Source organism: Dermacentor variabilis, unplaced genomic scaffold (genome assembly GCF_050947875.1).
Source record: "Dermacentor variabilis isolate Ectoservices unplaced genomic scaffold, ASM5094787v1 scaffold_27, whole genome shotgun sequence".
NCBI classification, from domain to species: Eukaryota; Metazoa; Arthropoda; class Arachnida; order Ixodida; family Ixodidae; genus Dermacentor; species Dermacentor variabilis.
The window spans coordinates 363,182-381,059 of NW_027460445.1; the positions used below are offsets into that span (position 1 = coordinate 363,182).

At 46.3% G+C, this 17,878-nt stretch overlaps 1 long non-coding RNA gene across 1 annotated transcript; it reads left to right on the forward strand.

Moving 5' to 3' along the window:
• Nucleotides 1-580: 580 nt before the first annotated feature.
• LOC142568655 (uncharacterized) lies at nt 581-6,438 on the forward strand. Its single transcript, XR_012825489.1, has 3 exons — nt 581-662; nt 3,394-3,538; nt 6,329-6,438. It is a non-coding gene; the product is annotated as an uncharacterized LOC142568655 (long non-coding RNA).
• Nucleotides 6,439-17,878: the final 11,440 nt, after the last annotated feature.

The window sequence follows — 17,878 nt, forward strand, 5'->3', positions numbered from 1 at the left end:
GGTATAGGCATTTCTAGAAGTAGTACGTCGATGTGTCGTCTTCACAGCTAACAGCTGCGCGAGATAGCACCCGATTCCTTCGTCGACGCATGGCCAGATTTTTAGCTTGTATGGAAATTCTTCTGTTTATAGAGTGTCGTCAGATGACGTGTATTAGTGTCCTGTGTGTTTTCGTGTACTTGTAAAGGGTTCCGATCTTGCAGAGAAGCCGAAATTACATAAGCAATGCTTCTTTTTGATCGAAAAATCTTTCTCATTTCTGTATTGTCTCTCCAGAAAAAGAGGTGGTCTGTTGTAATTTTGAGCGCATCGTCCTTTGGGAGCAGTGCTTTGTTGCGCCGCATAAACAAATTAGGTTTTGGAACGCTTTTCATGTCCTACGGAATTTTTTGATAGTACAATTCACATTTCACGTTATACAGCTGTAAGTTTGTGTAAACCTTTTCATAGTAGATTCATGTTTGCTACAGTTCGATTTACGCATTATTTAACCGCCTGTGATGTTACAATCAGATATTTGCACAACCAGTTGCAGCTTCATGTAACTGGTTGTATGAGACTTTTTTCAAAATGTGAACCAGAGGCACCTCCACATATGCACCTGCGGCACTTCTGCAGCCTCAACAGCACGGAAAAGTACCTGATGTGCATGCTGTGACAAGGTGTGTGCAAAGCAGTTGCTGCCACTTACACGAGCTGCAGATTTTATTGGTATCATCCATGTTTGGAAACTCTCCTGAATTTTGCGTGGGTTTACAAATGTGGGCTCATTTTACAATTTTATGAATGTCACTTTAGAAAGACAATGAAGTTGTGTTGGTTAAGATGTTTTAAAGCTGTTGAGAGATTGATGGCATGACATTGTTAAAATGCATGTAAAAAATTAATTGTAATGGTACTTGTACTGCTTTATTATTAACGATGCAATATCTCTAATGAGAACATCAGAGGGGCACTTGCTTTTGGGAAGTTTGGTCAGATAAATTCCTGAAGCAGCGTAAAGCTCTGTAATCTAAAGAAAACAATGTTGTCAGTTACTGGTTTCAAGTTCGCTGCTGCTTTTTGTGCTGCACGACAAGTTAAATAATGGTTGATAATGTGTGTGTGACATAATAGTTCTGCGCAAACACACGAGGTGGAGAGAAGTAATTTATAAAGGGAAAATCAGACATCCACCCGCTCGTACCATTTGCTACAAAGGAAACCCGTATGTGTTCCTCAAAAGGAAAGCCGCACAGTTGAAGAAAAATTCGTCCTGGTCCGGGACTCGAACCCGGGACTACCGCCTTTCCGAGGCAGCCACTCTACCATCTGAGATAACCAGGTGGCTAGCACATGGCAGGGCGAAGTCGAATTAGTTGACAACACAAAGCAAAGGCAAGGGTATGACGTAATATTTTTTTCCCCTTTATTCATTACTTCTCTACACCTTGCGCGTTTCCGCAGAACTATTACGTCAGACCCTTGCATTTGCTTCATGTTGTCGACAAATTCGACTTCGCCGGGCCATCTGCTAGCCGCCTGGTCATCTGCTAGCCGCCTAGCCGCCGGACCATCTGCTAGCCGCCTTTACCATCTTAGATGGTAGAGCGGCTGTCCCGGAAAGGCGGTGGTCCCGGGTTTGACGAGTCCCAGACCTGGACGGTTTCTTTTTTTCAAATGTGAGGCTTTCCTTTCGAGGAATCCGTACGGGTTTCTTTTGTAGCAATTGCTAGGAGCGGGTAGATGTGCGATTTTCCCTTTATTAATAATGTGTGTGTGTATGCAACAATGGGGGTGCTGAGAGCAAGCTTTAAAATAATGTGTGCTATGTCCCCAACGAAGAATTTAGTGTCTGCAGCATTTCTACAAAATATTATGTTCACAGGTTGGCAGGTATGACATAAAGTACAACACTTTTGCTGTAGATGCATTTTCATATGTCCATTTTCTGTCTACTTGAATCGTATATTTAGAATTTCGCCCACCTTCAGTTTGATCAAGTTACATAGGTAGCCCCCTCTGAGTTAAATATAATTAGGGGCTATTGTAGATATGCATGATATACCTACTCACTGTATTGTGACAGATATTTTTAGGGACTGTGTTGTGAGGCACGCATATCCTTTTACCTGTATGTCTTGCTGCAGGTTGCCCGACAAAAGCATAAATGCTTTGCCCACCTTTATTATTATGCTTTCATGTAGACTTCTAACATCTGTGCCCACATAGACTCCATGTTCTTAATTACATTTTTCTAAGCATTCACTGTTGTGCATTACATTATTGTGTTACATTACTGTGCATTACATGTTTTTCTTCGTTTAATTTTGGACGGGGGTATTCATTTCTATAATAGTACAGAGAATAGGACTTCAAAACAAAAAGCCACGAAAGGTGGCTTAAAAGTGTATGAAGCTTGGAATTCTACATTCCATCCCCTAAAGCGCTACCAGTAGTAAAACATTCCTAATTGTCTTTTTTATAAGCTAGCTGCCAGATACATAGTCCTATTATGAGAGTATGTTATTTTTTCTTCTTTGGTCTGACTTGTTTTGTTGAATGTTCTCCTTGTTAGTTCAGAATTTGTTTTCTTGCCACCTCATGCAATACTCCAACTGGAGCCTATGAGCTATGTGTATAATAAATAAGTAAATTCCTAAAGCATGCAACAAACCATGCAGCATAGCATTTAAATGTTGCCAGTTTATAATGCTTCTCGAGTGCAGCGCATCATGGAGCTTGAGGCTGATCTCTTCAGATGTAAAAAAAAATTGCAGGTTATGAAAATGTGGTCCTACAAACTGCTGGTTACGCATGTCAGTCAGCCTGTTGCAGTGGTCACAAGTGAGAATGTAACCAAAAAGCTGGGCGTGCTCGGCCATTTTGCATATGGCACAGGATAAAGCTTCACCTCTGCTATTGCTTCTCTTATAATAATGGCCTCCGAGTATACATGCCAAGTTATGCTTCTGCGGACACTTATTAGTTAACCTTATCAGGTAATACCATTAGCCTTATGGGTGCTATAATGTTGCAGTGCCTGCAGGATGGCCAGCATTACAATACACTTTAAAATTATTGTACAAGTCATGCAATGGTATCGGGATTAGCCCACCAAGTGACAACCTTTAATTACACTCTACTTGGGATCAGCCGAGCTCACTCAGTCAGGAAGACATCCATGCATAAAGGGAGGGGTATGGCAAATAGAGGGCGTTCGAATAATCTTTCTCACATAGATAGCTCATACATATAATCTTTCTTAAATTGGATGCTTTGTTGCTCAAAGTGAAGTTACTTATGAGCATAATGTCAGCATTTCGATCCTATTTATGCTCAACGAAAGTTGCTTTGTTCAGTGTCGCTTTTTATATTGTTTCGCTTCTGATTCTAAGCTCACTTGTTTTATAGCTGCTATAGGTATTGCTGGACCTGGAGAAGAAGTGTAAACAGACCATGCTATGTTGCTGATCTGCGCTGATCTCCACATCCAAGTTGGTCCCGCGACAGTTGGGCACCATTGTGCCTTGCTTCATTGACAAGGTGATATAATATGGTGAGCTTGTACTTCAATATCGGTATTAAAAATTATGTTAAGGAAAAAAGACAAGGATTGGTCTTTATGATAGATACGCTCATGTTCTTTCTTTAAGGTGTTCTTTTGACACTGTTCTGCATGGACATATTTTTAGATAATTATAAATCCTTTATTGCAAAGTGCCATGGCGCTAGTTTATGCGTTAAACTAACACTCTTTCACCAAAAAAAGCCTTATTTAGCACACAATTCACAAGGAAAGAAAGGAGGCAACATGACACACTGCTACTAACAGTTTAGTATTATTGCTCGCACAGTGATATTGTGCAAAAGGTGAAAGGGGGAGAATAGATCTGAATACATGCTGTTCGCACAGAAACGAAAAGGATGCATCACATGGTGAGCGTGACACTTGTTTTACAATGATAAGAAGCAGTCTCACTGTCTAGTAATTCTCTGCTTGGGGAGCTAGTGCTAGGTTCCTCGTCATACATATAAGAAAAGCCTCAGATATCTCTCCAGCGCTTTTGTCTTTATATTTTGTCACGATCAAGCAGCTTTCAAACATAGGTGCATGTGCGCCGAGAGCAGTGCACTACCACTGCTAACTGACCCACGCATCAAGTTTGCTTGGTCACGCTGCCAGTCATTTATACATTGGCCGGTTTATCCGATGTAGCCTCTACTGCACGAAATGGTATGTGATAGACACTGCACCTGTGTACTGTACGTGCTTTGTTACATGATTTTTTTCAGAGATAGTGATGCAGGCCTTTTCATTATTTACATGCCTACACAACAAACCAAGCATTATCTGTGCTTAGAAAGAATTGTAGGAAAATCCAGCATGAGACAACTGTTCTCGGCACGAAACAAACTTGATTCGTTGGTTTTCGTTCATTGGTGCGATCACACTAAGGCAGACAAGCTTGTAGGCTGTGCTTCTGCAATTTGTACAGCACACTGACAGCACTGATGTGGGCCTCATCTGTGGGCTGACTGATGGCACCTTCTACGGCGCAGACCACTTGTGTTGGGCGAGGCACCAATGTTGACGTTTGTTCCCTTGTGCAAAACAGCAGTCCTAGGTTTTGAGTAGTTGTAGGAAGACAAGGTAAACATAACTTCCATGGCTTGAGTGGGCTCATTTCTCTTGGGGCATCTAGCTTTTTTTCTTGCAACTGTGCAGAGGTGCTTCCCTAGAGTCGGCGTGAAAATGGCATAGAGTTGTGCATTCGGGAACTCCTGAACAATGATCTGCTGTAGTTAGGGCTTTGCGAAAATGCACTGTCTACCAATTGGTAGAAGGTGCATTATTCAGCCACTGATTTCCTGTTGGCATGCTTGCACTCGTGCTGTCAGTAATTTCTTGGCTTGCCGAATTATCTTGAGGCCCCACGCTGATGATGCTACTGATGTCTTCATGTGCAGACTTTTCAGGATGAGGTTTTTTGCTTTGCAAATGTTGTTGAAAGGTAGATGGTGCTTACAGGTAGCTATTCTAGATATTAGTGAAATGAATTGGGCCATCTTGCTTCGTCAAACATCGTCACGCCGACATCAGTTGCACAAACAAAAACCTGGCCTACTCGCAGCGTCGTGCACGAAGAAACAAACAAATCAGCTGCTGGATTGTCTTGACATGGCATACTAAGCTGAGACCGGAACTGCTGTAGCTACAAACCAGGCAGAAACGATGGATGATGAGCAGGGACTTGCAGTAGCGCCACTTCGTGGGGCCGCAAGGAGGCTCCGTTCAAAACAAAAATGGCGTTCAGCAAGTAGAACCATGCAACGGTCAGAGTCGGTGCATGGTGCTCTCGATCAAGTTGGCTCAAGGAGTGTCCGAAAAATCAGATGAGAGGTTGCAAGGCGTCCGAACTTTCGGAAGGTATACATTATGGTCCATGGGGAGAATGGCGGTGCCGTGAAGCAGACCGAGTAATCATGTCCGAATTTTCGGAGTCCGGAAAGTCAGTCGGTGACTGTACCTATACCTATGTGTCTATGTATACCTAGGTGCAACAGTATTTGCTATGATCTGTGCAAGAATTGCTGTTGCCGTAGATGCCCAACATGTCGGGTGTGAAATTGTAAAATACCTTGCAAAAGTGATCTACAGAAAAATACCGCTTCTGCTATATTTCGCTTTTGCAAGAAATTTTGCGGCTGCTGGCACCTACCTTAAAAGGCTTTATATGGTCTTCGCATGGCCAGGGCCTTCTACTTTTGTGAGTTTGCTTATCTCGAAATTTACCCCGGTTTTTATAACTTCAAGTTGGCAGGATCCCTAGTCTCCTTTAACGTGTACCCAATAGACCTTACATAGGGGTTTTGGCATTTCCCTGCCATCTAAATGCAGCCATTGTGGCTGGGATTCAATCCCATGCCCTCTGCCTGAGCAGCGCAATGTCAAAGCCAGTACACTACGGTATTTTGCTGGCAGAAGGGTTTAGTTTCTGAATAATTTATTATCTCAACCTGTCGGTGTTGTTTTTAGAGGTATTTCATGTTTGTATTCTGTTGCTTCAATACTAGTAATTATTGTAAATCAAACGATGTGTCCATCTTTTTCCTATAACACTTGCTTCAATCGCCTGCTAATTATGACAGCTTATTCTCCCACAGTAATCCATGTTCCCTTGAAACATAGGCATTGCATGAAACCACATATTTTTCAATAAGATTTATTCATTATCTCCTATGACCGGAATGCTGAACCTTTCTTATCTGTGGGAACATAGGCAAATTTGCCTATGTGCCAACCTGTTGCATGAGTCAAGATAAATTATTGGCTTTACTTTTTCAGGTGCCCTGCTCGCTCTCACCCAAGCAACCCACTCCAGCGGTCTTCTCTCGGCAGACTGGATGCATCGAAATACCGTTAGAAGGTCCAATAAACAGTGCTTGGGACATTTATGACATGCTTTTACTTAAGCCGGAGGACTTCAGGCTTAATGAAAGCTCAAGTGGGTGTACAGAAATACCTACGTAAAGTATACTTGTCTTTTTCACTTACAAGTACATGCCAATACTTTGCCTGACATTTTTCACCCCAAAATTACGCTTCATTTCATTTCATTTCATTTCATTTCATTTATTCAACCTTAAGGGCCCGAAGGCATTACATAAGGGGGGGCGTGCATCAAAGTCGAAAAGCTTCATAAGAAAGTTACATAATAAAGTGCACGTTGGTTGTAATAGGTACAAAAAGAAAATATCAAAAAAGAAGAAAACGGAACATATACACAGCACCAACAAGGCAATAAAAAAATAGATGTGGTGTTCATGTGGTTATGTTGGCATTATCAAAATCGTTTAGTTTTTCGCGAAATGTTTTGCGGTCGCTGCACGAGACAATGTCATCCGGGAGTGCGTTCCAATGTGTTATGGCATGGGGGAAAAATGAGCTACTCATCGCCGTCGTCCGGCACTTTATCGCCGCCAGGGGGTGAGTGTGAGATAAGCGGGATGATGTTCTGAACGGGCGTTTTAAGAGGGCGTGTCCTGAATGGGTGAAGTAAAAGAAAGTGTGAAGAAGGCAAAGACGAGAAGTTACGCGCCGTGAAGCAAGCAGTGGAAGAGACAAAGTTTGTTTTAAGGTGGTTACGCTGATATGTCTTGAATATTGTGACGTAATGAAGCGAGCAGCGCGGTTTTGTATGGCTTCTAAGTCATCGGCGAGATAAGCTTGTGAGGGATGCCAGATGGATGATGCGTGCTCAAGTTTGGGTCGCACATACGTTAAATATGCTAGTTTTTTTATTTCAGACGATGCGGATTTTAAGTTACGTCGTAAATACCCTAGTGTGCGTGAAGCTTCGCAGCGAATTGTTTGAATATGTTTCACCCATGAAAGTGATGGCGTCATATGAACTCCTAGATATTTGTAACTACACGTGTGGTCAATAGGAACAGAGTTAATGCGATAAGTGTGGTGTACGGTGGTGTGTTTGCGCGTGAAGGATATTACCTTGCATTTAGTGAGGTTAAGAGGCATGTGCCATTTTTCGCACCAAGAAGCGATAGTGTCAAGGTCGTGTTGTAGGGCGATTGTGTCGTTAGATGTATGAAGGGGGTTATAAAGAACGCAATCGTCTGCAAAAAGCCGCAGCTTCGTTGATATGTTAGTGGGAAGGTCATTTATGTAAATCAAAAACAATAGAGGAGATAAACCTGCGCCTTGGGGAACCCCGGAAGTTACACTGGTAAGGGTTGACTGAAAATTGTTAGCATACGTAAACTGAACGCGTCTCGTTAAAAAATTTTCAATCCATTTGATAATCTCGGGGCGGATACCGAGGGAGGATAATTTTGCAAGGAGATGGTTATGAGACACGCGGTCAAAGGCCTTAGAAAAATCTAGAAAAATTGCATCTATTTGGAGGTGATCGTCCATGTGTAGTAGTAGGTCGTGGGTAAATTCGGCAAGTTGAGTTTCGCAAGACAAACATTTACGAAAACCGTGTTGTAAGGGGTAAAAAAAATTGATTGATTCTAGGTAATCCATTAAGTTAGATGCTATAATGTACTCAAGGAGCTTAGATGGGACACTGGTTAGAGAGATCGGACGGTAATTAGTAGGGTTATCGCGCCTTCCTGCTTTAAAAATTGGGATTACCTTCGCTTTTTTCCAATCGTCTGGAACGTTTCCTGTGTTTAAAGATTGATCAAATATAAGGTACAAAAATTTTGTAGAAAGAGTTATAGTACCTTTAAGTAATTTGGTGTTTATCTCGTCGCAGCCAGCCGAGGATGATATTTTAAGAGAGCGAATTAGATTAGATATGCCATCCGGGTTTATTTGCACTTTAGGCATTGTTTTTGCCGAGAAGCTTGGTAAAAGTTCCATAGTGCAGGGATTAGGGACGTGAAATACTGACGTGAAGAATTGATTTAGGGCTGCTGCGGAATTATTAGGGCTTATTAATTCACCATCTGAGTCAACGAGATTTATTTCGTTAATGGTTATATTGCGCTCAGTTTTACAAACACGATACTAAGGAAGGACAGGACGTGGACGGACGAACGGAACATGGACGGAACGTGGACGGAACATGGACGGAACGTGGACGGAACATGTTGCGCTTCGTCCGTCCACGTCCTGTCCTTCCTTAGTATCGTGTTTGTAAAACTGAGCGCAATATAACCATGAACGTTCACCAACTAGCCCCCTTCATTGCTTTACTAAATTTATTTCGTTAGTTTGTTGTTTCGTGGAGATGACACGCCAGAATTTGTTTGGGTTTGAGCGGAGCATTGTAATCAGGTCAACAGAGAAGAATTTGTCCTTTGCCTCATTTATTGCTTTAATATATTCAGTCTCACAGAGGCGATGTCGCTCCCATACTTCAGGACTGTTTTTACTTTTGGCGGTTCTGTAGAGGCGTTCTTTTCGGTTAAGTAGTGATTTTAAGTGTTTGTTAAACCATGGGTTATTTGAGTCAGACTTAATAATGATTGTAGGGATATATTTGTTTTTTAAGCTCAGCAACGTGTTTTTATAGAGTTCCCAATTCGCATTCACCGAACGGGTAGCGTAGGACTTTTCGAAGTGTTCATAAACGCGAGTGAGTTCATGATTGATTAGCTGAAAGTTTCCTCTATTATAGTCGGTGATTAATTTCTTCGTAGGTGATCTTCTTTTTAGTGGTATAGAAAGGGATACATGAAGAAGGTTGTGGTCGCTAATTCCGGGCAGTATTGTCACACTTGATATGTCATCAGGGCAGCTGGTGAGTAAAAGATCAATTGTGTTAACGCGGATTTACTGTGGATTTGTGAACAAACCATTACAGCAAAAAGCACTACATTAAGACGAGTACAAGTAATCGAACATATACTAATCTTGCAAGAATTACATTTGCATACTTGTAGTAAATATGAAAATAAGGTACAGTCTTCTTCAGGGTGCATTTTCTTGTAGGTCATACATAGAGAACGTACTCGTGGGTCATACAAAACTTGTTCATGATGTATCACATCAGTGTTGGTAGTGCTAATCAATTTATGCCGAAAATTGTGTTCATCTTCGTGTCAAGCAATCTACCAGGCAAACCTACATGTGAAAGTGGCATTCTTGTTTCAAACATAATGCAGATCTACTTCTCTTCAATGCTGATCGCAAATACACAAGTGTACATAATAGGTTTAAAGAGTAAATTATATTAAGCAACATCAATCCATTCTGAAAGGACCTGGTATGAATGTAGCAAAATATAGGTCTGAACAGGGGCAAACAGGTCTGGGTTAAATAGGACGGAATTAAACGGGTCAGGATTAAACAGGATTTAAACGGGTCAGGATTAAACAGGATTTAAACGGGTCAGGTTTAAACAGGATTTAAACGGGTCAGGTTTAAACAGGAATAAACAGGATTTAAACAGGTCAGGATTGAACAGGATCAAACGGGGTCCCGTTCCATAACCCTATTTGATGAAACCCGTTTGAAAACAAATAGGATTTTCTAGTAGGGTACCACGTTCGCGCACTTCCAACGGTAGCATGCGCAAGCTTAGCTCATGATCTCGGCAGAAAGGCCACGTGTGCGCACTACCAAAAGCTGCATGTGCATGCTTTGCACATGGTTGGGCAGAAAACAACGTGCGCGCGCTTACAAAAGCAGCATGCGCATGCTTAGCACATTGTTTCGGTAGAAAGGGCACGTGCGCACGCTGCCAAAAGCTACATGTGCATGCTTAGCCCGTGGTTTGGCAGAAAACAACGTGTGCGCGCTACCATAAGCTGCATGTGCATGCTTAACAAGTGTTTCGGGAGAAAACTATGAGCGCGCGCTGGAAAAAGCAGCATGCGCGTGCTTAGCACTTGGGCTTGGTTGAAAACCACGTGTGCTGCCAAAAGCAGCATGCGCGTGTTTATAGCGTGGGTTCGCAAAAAACTACGTGTGCGTGCTGCCAAAAGCTGTATGTGCATGCTTAGCACATGGGTTGCCAGAAAACAACGTGCGTGCTACCAAAAGCTGCATGCGCATGCTTACGAAGTCCTTTGGCAGAAAACCTCGCGCGCTCTTCCAAGAGCTGCATCTCCATGCTTAGCACTTGGTTTGCCAGAAAACAACGTTCGCACGCTCCGAAAAGCTGCATGTGCAAGCTTAGCACATTGTTTTGGTAGAAAGGGCACGTGCACACACTGCCAAAAGCTGCATGTGCCTGCTTAGCCCGTGGTTTGGCAGAAAACAACGTGCGCGCGCTACCATAAGCTGCATTTGCATGCTTAACAAGTGGTTCGGGAGAAAACTATGAGCGCGCGCTGAAAACAGCATCGTGGGCGTGTTTAGCGCGTGGTTCGGTAGAAATCCAGGTGCGCGCGCTGGAAAATGCAGCATGCGCGTTCTTAGCACTTGGGCTTGGTGGAATACAACGTGCTCTGCCAAAAGCAGCGTGCGTGTGTATATAGCGTGGTTTCGCAGAAACTACGTGTGCGTGCTTCCAAGAGCAGCATGCGCAAGGTTAGCACATGGTCTTGTTAGTAAGGCCACATGTGCGTGCTGCCAAAAGCTCCATGTGCATAGTTAGCAGGCGGCTTGGTAGAAAAAAACGTGCGCGCGCTACCAAAACTTCATGTACATGCTTAACAAGTGGTTTGGCATAAAACCACGTGTGCATTCAAAAGCAGCATGCGCGTGCTTAGCCCATGGTTTTGGCAGAAAGGCCACGTGTGCGCTCTGCCATGAGTTGCATGTGCATGCTTAGCACATAGTTTGGCAGAAAACAACGTGCGCACGCTAACCAAACCTGCATGTGCATGCTTACATAGTTTGGCAGAAAACCACGTGCGCCGCGAAAAGCTTCATGCTCGTGATTAGCACATGGTTTTGGCAGTAAGACCACGTGGGCGTGCTGCCAAAAGCTGCATGTGCTTGCTTAACGAGTGGTTTGGCAGAAAACTGCACGTGCCCACTGAAAAGAGCAGCATGGGCGTGCTTAGCACATGGATTGGCAGAAGACAACGTGCGCGGGCTACCAAAAGCTGCATGTGCATGCTTAGCGCGTGCTTTGGCAGAAAACCACGTGTGAATGGAGCCAAAAGCAGCATGCTCGTGCTTTCAAGAGCCGCATGCTTAGCACATGGTTTTGGCAGAACGGCCAAGTATGCGCGCTGCCAAGAGCTGCATGTGCATGCTTAGCACATGGTTTGGTACAAAACTAAGTGCGCACGCTTCCAAAAGCTGCATTTGCATGCTTACCAAGTGGTTTGGCATAAATGCGCGTTCGCGCGCTGCCAAGACCAGCATGCTCGTTCTTAGCACGTGGTTTGGCAGAAAAAAACGTGCGGGCGCGACGAATAGCTGCATGTGCATGCTTAACAAGTGGTTTGGCAGAAAACCACGTTTGCATGGTGCCAAAAGCAGGATGCGCGTTCCCAGTAGTTTGGCGGAAAATCGCGCGCGCGTGCCAGCAGGAGCTGCAAGTGCACGCTTAGCACAAGTTTTGCACAACACAACGTGCGCGCACTTACAAGAGCTACATGTGTATGCTTACCAAGTGGTTTGGCAGAAAACCACGCGCGCGCGCTGAAAAGAGCAGCATGGGCGTGCTTAGCAGGTGGCTAGGCAGACATCCACGCGCGCGCTCTTCTAAAAGTAGCATGCATGTGCTTAGCACTTGGGCTTGGTAGAAAACAACCTGTGCAGCCGAAAGCACCATGTGCGTGCTAATAGCGTGGTTTCGCAGAAACCTACGTGCGCGTGCTTTCAGGAGCAGCATGCGCAAGGTAAGCACATGCTCTTGTTAGAAAGGCCACGTGTGCGTGTTGCCAAAGGCTGCATGTGCATACTTAGCAGGTGGCTTGGTGGAGAACAGCGTGCGCGCGCTACCAAAAGTTTCATGTGCATGCTGAACAAGTGGATCGGCATAACACCACGTGTGCAATCAAAATCAGCATGCGCGTGCTTAGCCCATGGTTTTGGCAGAAAGGCCACGTGTGCGCTCTGCCATGAGCAGCAAGTGCATGCTTCGCACATGGTTTGGCAAGAAACAACGTGCGCACGCTACCCAAAGCTGCACGTGCATCCTTAAGTGGTTTGGCAGAAAACCACGTGCGCAGCGAAAAGCAGCATGCTCGTGATTAGCACATGGTTTTTGCAGTAAGGCCACGTGCGCGTGCTGCCAAAAGCTGCATGTGCATGCTTAACAGGTGGTTTGGCAGAAAACCACATGTGCCGGCTGAGAAGAGCCGCGGGGGCGTGCTTAGCACATGGTTTGGCAGAAGACAACGTGCGCGGGCTACCAAAAGGTGCATGTGCATGCTGAGCGCGTGCTTTGGCAGAAAACCATGTGTGCATGGAGCCAAAAGCACCATGCGCGCGCTTTTGGACGACCGCACGCCAAGTTTCATCCTAGACGCCAGCGCTCGTTTCTCCCCTGGCGGAACGATTTCATCTCCAACGGGTGTAGGCTTCCGCCGCCGCTTCCCTTAGCGGTCGCGCCCGCGTTCAGTTCGCGCTGCCTGCGAAACGTCTCATGTTTGCGACGGCGCCTTTTCGGATGACCGGAAATTATTATTGTGTTGTTAACTGTCACGACAGCAATGTAAACACGAAAGGGTTGATGCCACCAGTGAAATTCTGCCGATTCACAAGAAAATGGTACTAAAAAACCAGAATACAGACATGGATTAGTGTGGTGCGCCGAGCGAAGTAAACAACTGGCAAACGAAGCGAGCTCATTCATTCATCAAAAATTGAATATGTGCACGATGCATTGAACATGACCGGAGTTCATTGCCGCTTCACCACTGTACCGATCGATCGAGTTACTGGACGATACGCGCCCGCGTCTTGGTCGCGCCGGCATTGCTGAAGCAGGAATGATTACTAATACTTTCAACTTCCGTCTCTTGAGCTCTGTTAAAAAAAGGCCAGGCTGTCTACATTGCTGCCTTTATTCTATATTGTAGGGGACGTACTAGTTAAAGTTGTGTACGCCTGTCGTACTTGTGCTATGCAGCGATAATTTTTGTTTATTTCCGCACTGAGTCCGCTGTCCCCATCAGAGACAACACGTATTTGTAGCAAACATATTGTGAGAAACTGAAAAAATGACTTTAGCTCGTATGTGCCGTATGTATGTGCCGCATCGTATGTGCTGACGATTTTTTCCGGTGGCACATACGATGTCGTTTCCAATTACCTGCTCAGCGTCGCTTACCTAATTAAGCAGACGCTGACCATTCGCCGCATCGCAACCATAAAAATAATCGTCAAGCGTACCGATCTTCTTAAAGGCAAATAGAAGCGTGTACAGTCTGTTTCACACTTAGGGGAAAACTCGGAACGTATCGCATCGTGATGCAGCAAGCAGTGGAGTCGTGCTGCAGTAGCAGCTCCAGCAGGCGCAGACGCTCGAGGGGCGGAGTCGCGATCTACGTCGTCCGCTGCGGCGGCGCGCGCTGGCTGCATTGTCGGGAAGCATGCTACTGTCAGGGGCAGTGCACCGATTTCATCGGTACTGCGGGAACTGAGCTGATATTCTTTACTAAACGTTGTGCGTCGCCAAACTCTAGCCTTCATTGACGATAATGGAGTTCCACAAACTTCTTTTGACAGCATGCTTCGTTTGTTCTTTCGAAAGGCCGGGGTACCGAGCGCGTGCACGCATATTTCTTCACTGTGTGTGCTACCGTAATAAGCAGCGACATGACGCACCAAGATGTGCGTGCAACGTGCTCAGTCTTTGTTTGACTCGAAAGGAAAACAAAGCACTCGACAATAACTATGGGGGTCGAACACGATGAAACAAACCGATACGATTGAAGGAATGTTTTAGGTTAAGACAATGAGCTGGAAGTGATTTTTCTCGGCAATCATTCACTACACCAGAGAGACCTTGCCCGCCGGCGGGGAATTGGACACGTCACGCTCGGAACTTCAGTTAGTATCTTGTCATGTCCCCAGCCGCAGCGATGACAGCACTCATCCTGGAAAGCAGTGGACTGTAGAGTGACTTGATCAGGGACGTGTTCATTCGCAGCACGTCTCAGTCGCTGACGATGGTGGATCGAAGCCTATCCTCGGGCGACTGATAGAGGGGATGGTGCGCCAGCGATACTTTCAACGAGCCCCAGATATTTTCAATGATGTTGGCGCCCGGGGATTGAGGCCGCCACCCCAAGAGAGTGACTGCGCACTCTTCCAGCAGTTCTTCCAGAACACGAGCAGTGTGGATCGGCGACCTATCGCGTTAGAATATATAGTCACCTTCCAGAAACGGACTGTCAAGAATGTATGCAATCAGTACGTCGTCTATGACTGCCCTGCAGCGATGAACTTACCTTCGAGGCGTATCAGTGGGTGTTGCACAACGCTTAGTAAAGAATACCAGCTCATTTCACGCAGTAACGATGAGATCGGCGCCCTGCAACTGACAGTAGTACGTTTCCCGACGATGCGGCCAGCGCGCGCCGCCGTAGCAGACGACGCCGTTCAAAATCCCGCCTCTCGAGCACCTGCGCGAGCTGCTGCCGCCGCCTGACTCAAGCGCTCGCCGCATCGCGATGCAATGCGCTCCGAGTTTCCCCTAAATGTGAAACAGACTGTACATTGCCTTCGAATGAAATGTCCACGTGCACACACGTAGGCACACACCGCGCGCGGCACGAAACGTGCCCAAACACGCGCAGTGCAGGAGGCAATCAAGGCAGTGCGAACGAGAGGTGGGAGAGGGGTAGCACCCGCTAATATAATTTTGCTTCGCATGCGGCGCTCTCAACGCCGGCGCAGCAGCGCCGCTCTCGGTGCCGTTCTTGTCCATAGCGTGGTTTGGCAGAAAAGTACTTGCGCGAGCTTCCAAGAGCCACATGCTTAGCATATGCTTTTGGAAGAAAGGCCAAGTAGGCGCGCTGCGAAGAGCTGCATGTGCATGCTTAGCACATGGGTTGGCAGAAAACTACGTGCGCACGCTTCCAACAGCTGCATTTGCATGCTTACCAAGTGCTTTGGCATAAATCCACGTGCCTGCTCTGCCAAAAGCAGCATGCATGTGCTTAGCACTTGGGCTTGGTAGAAAACAACTTCTGCAGCCAGAAGCAGCATGCGCGTGCTTATAGCGCGGTTTGGCAGAAAAGCATGCGCGCGAGCTTCCAACAGCACCATGCACATGCTTAGCACATGGTTTTGGCAGAATTGCCACGTGTGTGCGCTGTCAAGTGCAGCATGCGCGTGCTTAGCAAAATGTTTGGCAGAAAACAACGTGCGCGCGTTACCAAAAGCTGCATGTGCATGCTTAACAGGTGGTTAGGCAGAAAACCACGCGCGCGCGTTGAAAACAGCAGCATAGGCGTGCTTAGCACATGGTTTGGCAGAAAACGTGCGCGCACTACCAAAATCTATATGTACATGCTTAGCGCGTGCTTTGGCAGAAAACGACGATTGCCTGGAACAAAAAGCAGCATGCGCTTTCCTAGTAGTATGGTGGTAAAGCCCGCGCGCGTGCTACCAAGAACTGCAAGCGCATGCTTAGCACAATTTCGCACAAAACAACGTGCACGCACTAATAAAAGCTGCTTGTGCGTGTCACCAAGTGGTTTGCAGAAAACTACGCGCGCGCACTGAGAAGAGCAGCATGGGCGTGCTTAGCAGATGGCTAGGCAGACACCCACGCGCGCGCTCTGCTAAAATCGGCACGCATGTGCTTAGCACTTGGGCTTGGTAGAAAACGACCTGTGCAGCCAAAAGCAGCATGCGCGTGCTTATAGCGTGGTTTGGCAGAAAAATACGTACGCGAGCTTCCAAGAGCAGCACGCGCATGGAACATAGTTTTGGCAGAAAGGCCGCGTGTCGCGTGCTAAGAGCTGCATGTGCAGGCTTAATACATGGTTTGGCAGAAAACAACGCGCACTTGCCCCCCAAAACCACATGTGCAAACTTACCAACTGGTTTGGCAGAAGTCCAGCTGCGCGCACTGCCAAGAGCAGCATGCCCGTGCCTAGCACGTGGTTTAGCAGAAAACAGCGTGCTCAGCCAAAAGCAGCATGCGGGTGCTTATAGCGTGGTGCAGAAAACTACGTACGCGAGTTTCCAAAAGTAGCATGCGCGTGCATTGCACATGGTTTTGGCAGAAAGGCCCCGTGCGCGCTGCCACAAGCAGCATGCATGTGCTTAGCCCTTGCGCTTGGTAGAAAGCCACGTGCGCAGCCAAAAGCAGCATGCGCGTTCTTATAACGTGGATTGGCAGAAAACTATGTGCGACGGCTTCCTAGAGCAGCATGCGCATGCTTAGCACATGGTTTTCGCAGAAAGGCCACGTGTGCGCGCTGATAAAAGCTGCATGTGCATGCCTAACAAGTTGTTTGGCAGAAAACCACGCACGTGCTTTAAAAAGTAGCATGGGCGAGCTTAGCATCTGGTTTTGCAGAAATCCAAGTGCGCGCTCTGCCAAAAGCAGCTTGTTTGTGCTTAGGCCTTGGGTTTGGTAGATAACTATATCCGCAGCCAAAAGCAGCCTGCCCGTGCTTATAGCGTGGTTTGGCAGAAAACTACGTACGCGACCTTCCAAGAACAGCATAGGCATGCTTAGCAGATAATTTTGTGCGTGCTGCCAAGACCTACGTGTGCATGCTTAGCACATGGTTTGGTAGAAAACAACGCGCGCAGACTACCAAAAGCATGCAGCTTTTGGTAATGCTTAACGAGTGGTTTGGCAGAAATCCATGTGCGCGCCCTGCCATGAGCAGCATGTGCCTGCTTAGCACGTGGTTTGGCAGAAAACAACGTGCGGGTGTTAGTGAAAGCTGTATCTGCATGCTTAACTTGTGGTTTGGCAGAAAACAAAGCTCCCGCCTTGAGAAGAGCAGCATGGGTGTGCTTAGAATGATACTTGGCAGAAATCCACGAGTGCTCTCGGCCAAAAGCAGCATGCATGGGCATAGCATTTGGGCTTGGTAGAAAACCACATGTGCAGCCAAAAGCGGCATGCGCGTGCTTATAGCGCGGTTTACCAGAAAACTACATGCGCGAGCTTCTAAGACCAGCATGCGCATGCTTAACACATGGTTTTAGCTGAAAGGCCACGTTCTCTCGCTTCCAAAACTGCACGTACATGCTTAACAAGTGGTTTGGCAGAAAACCACGTGCGCAGCCAAAAGTAGCATGCGCGTGCTTAGGACGTGGCTTTGATAGAAAGGCCGCGTGCGCGCGCTGCCAAAAGCTGCGTGTGCATGTTTAGCACGTGGTTTGGCAGAAAACAACGTGCGCGCGCTACCAAAACCTGCATGTGCATGCTTAACAAGTGTTCTGGGAGAAAACGACGTTTGAATGGAGCCAAAAGGAGCATGCGCGTTCCTAGTATTTTGGCGGAAAACCGCGCGCGCGTGCTACCAAGAGCTGCAATTGCATGCTTAG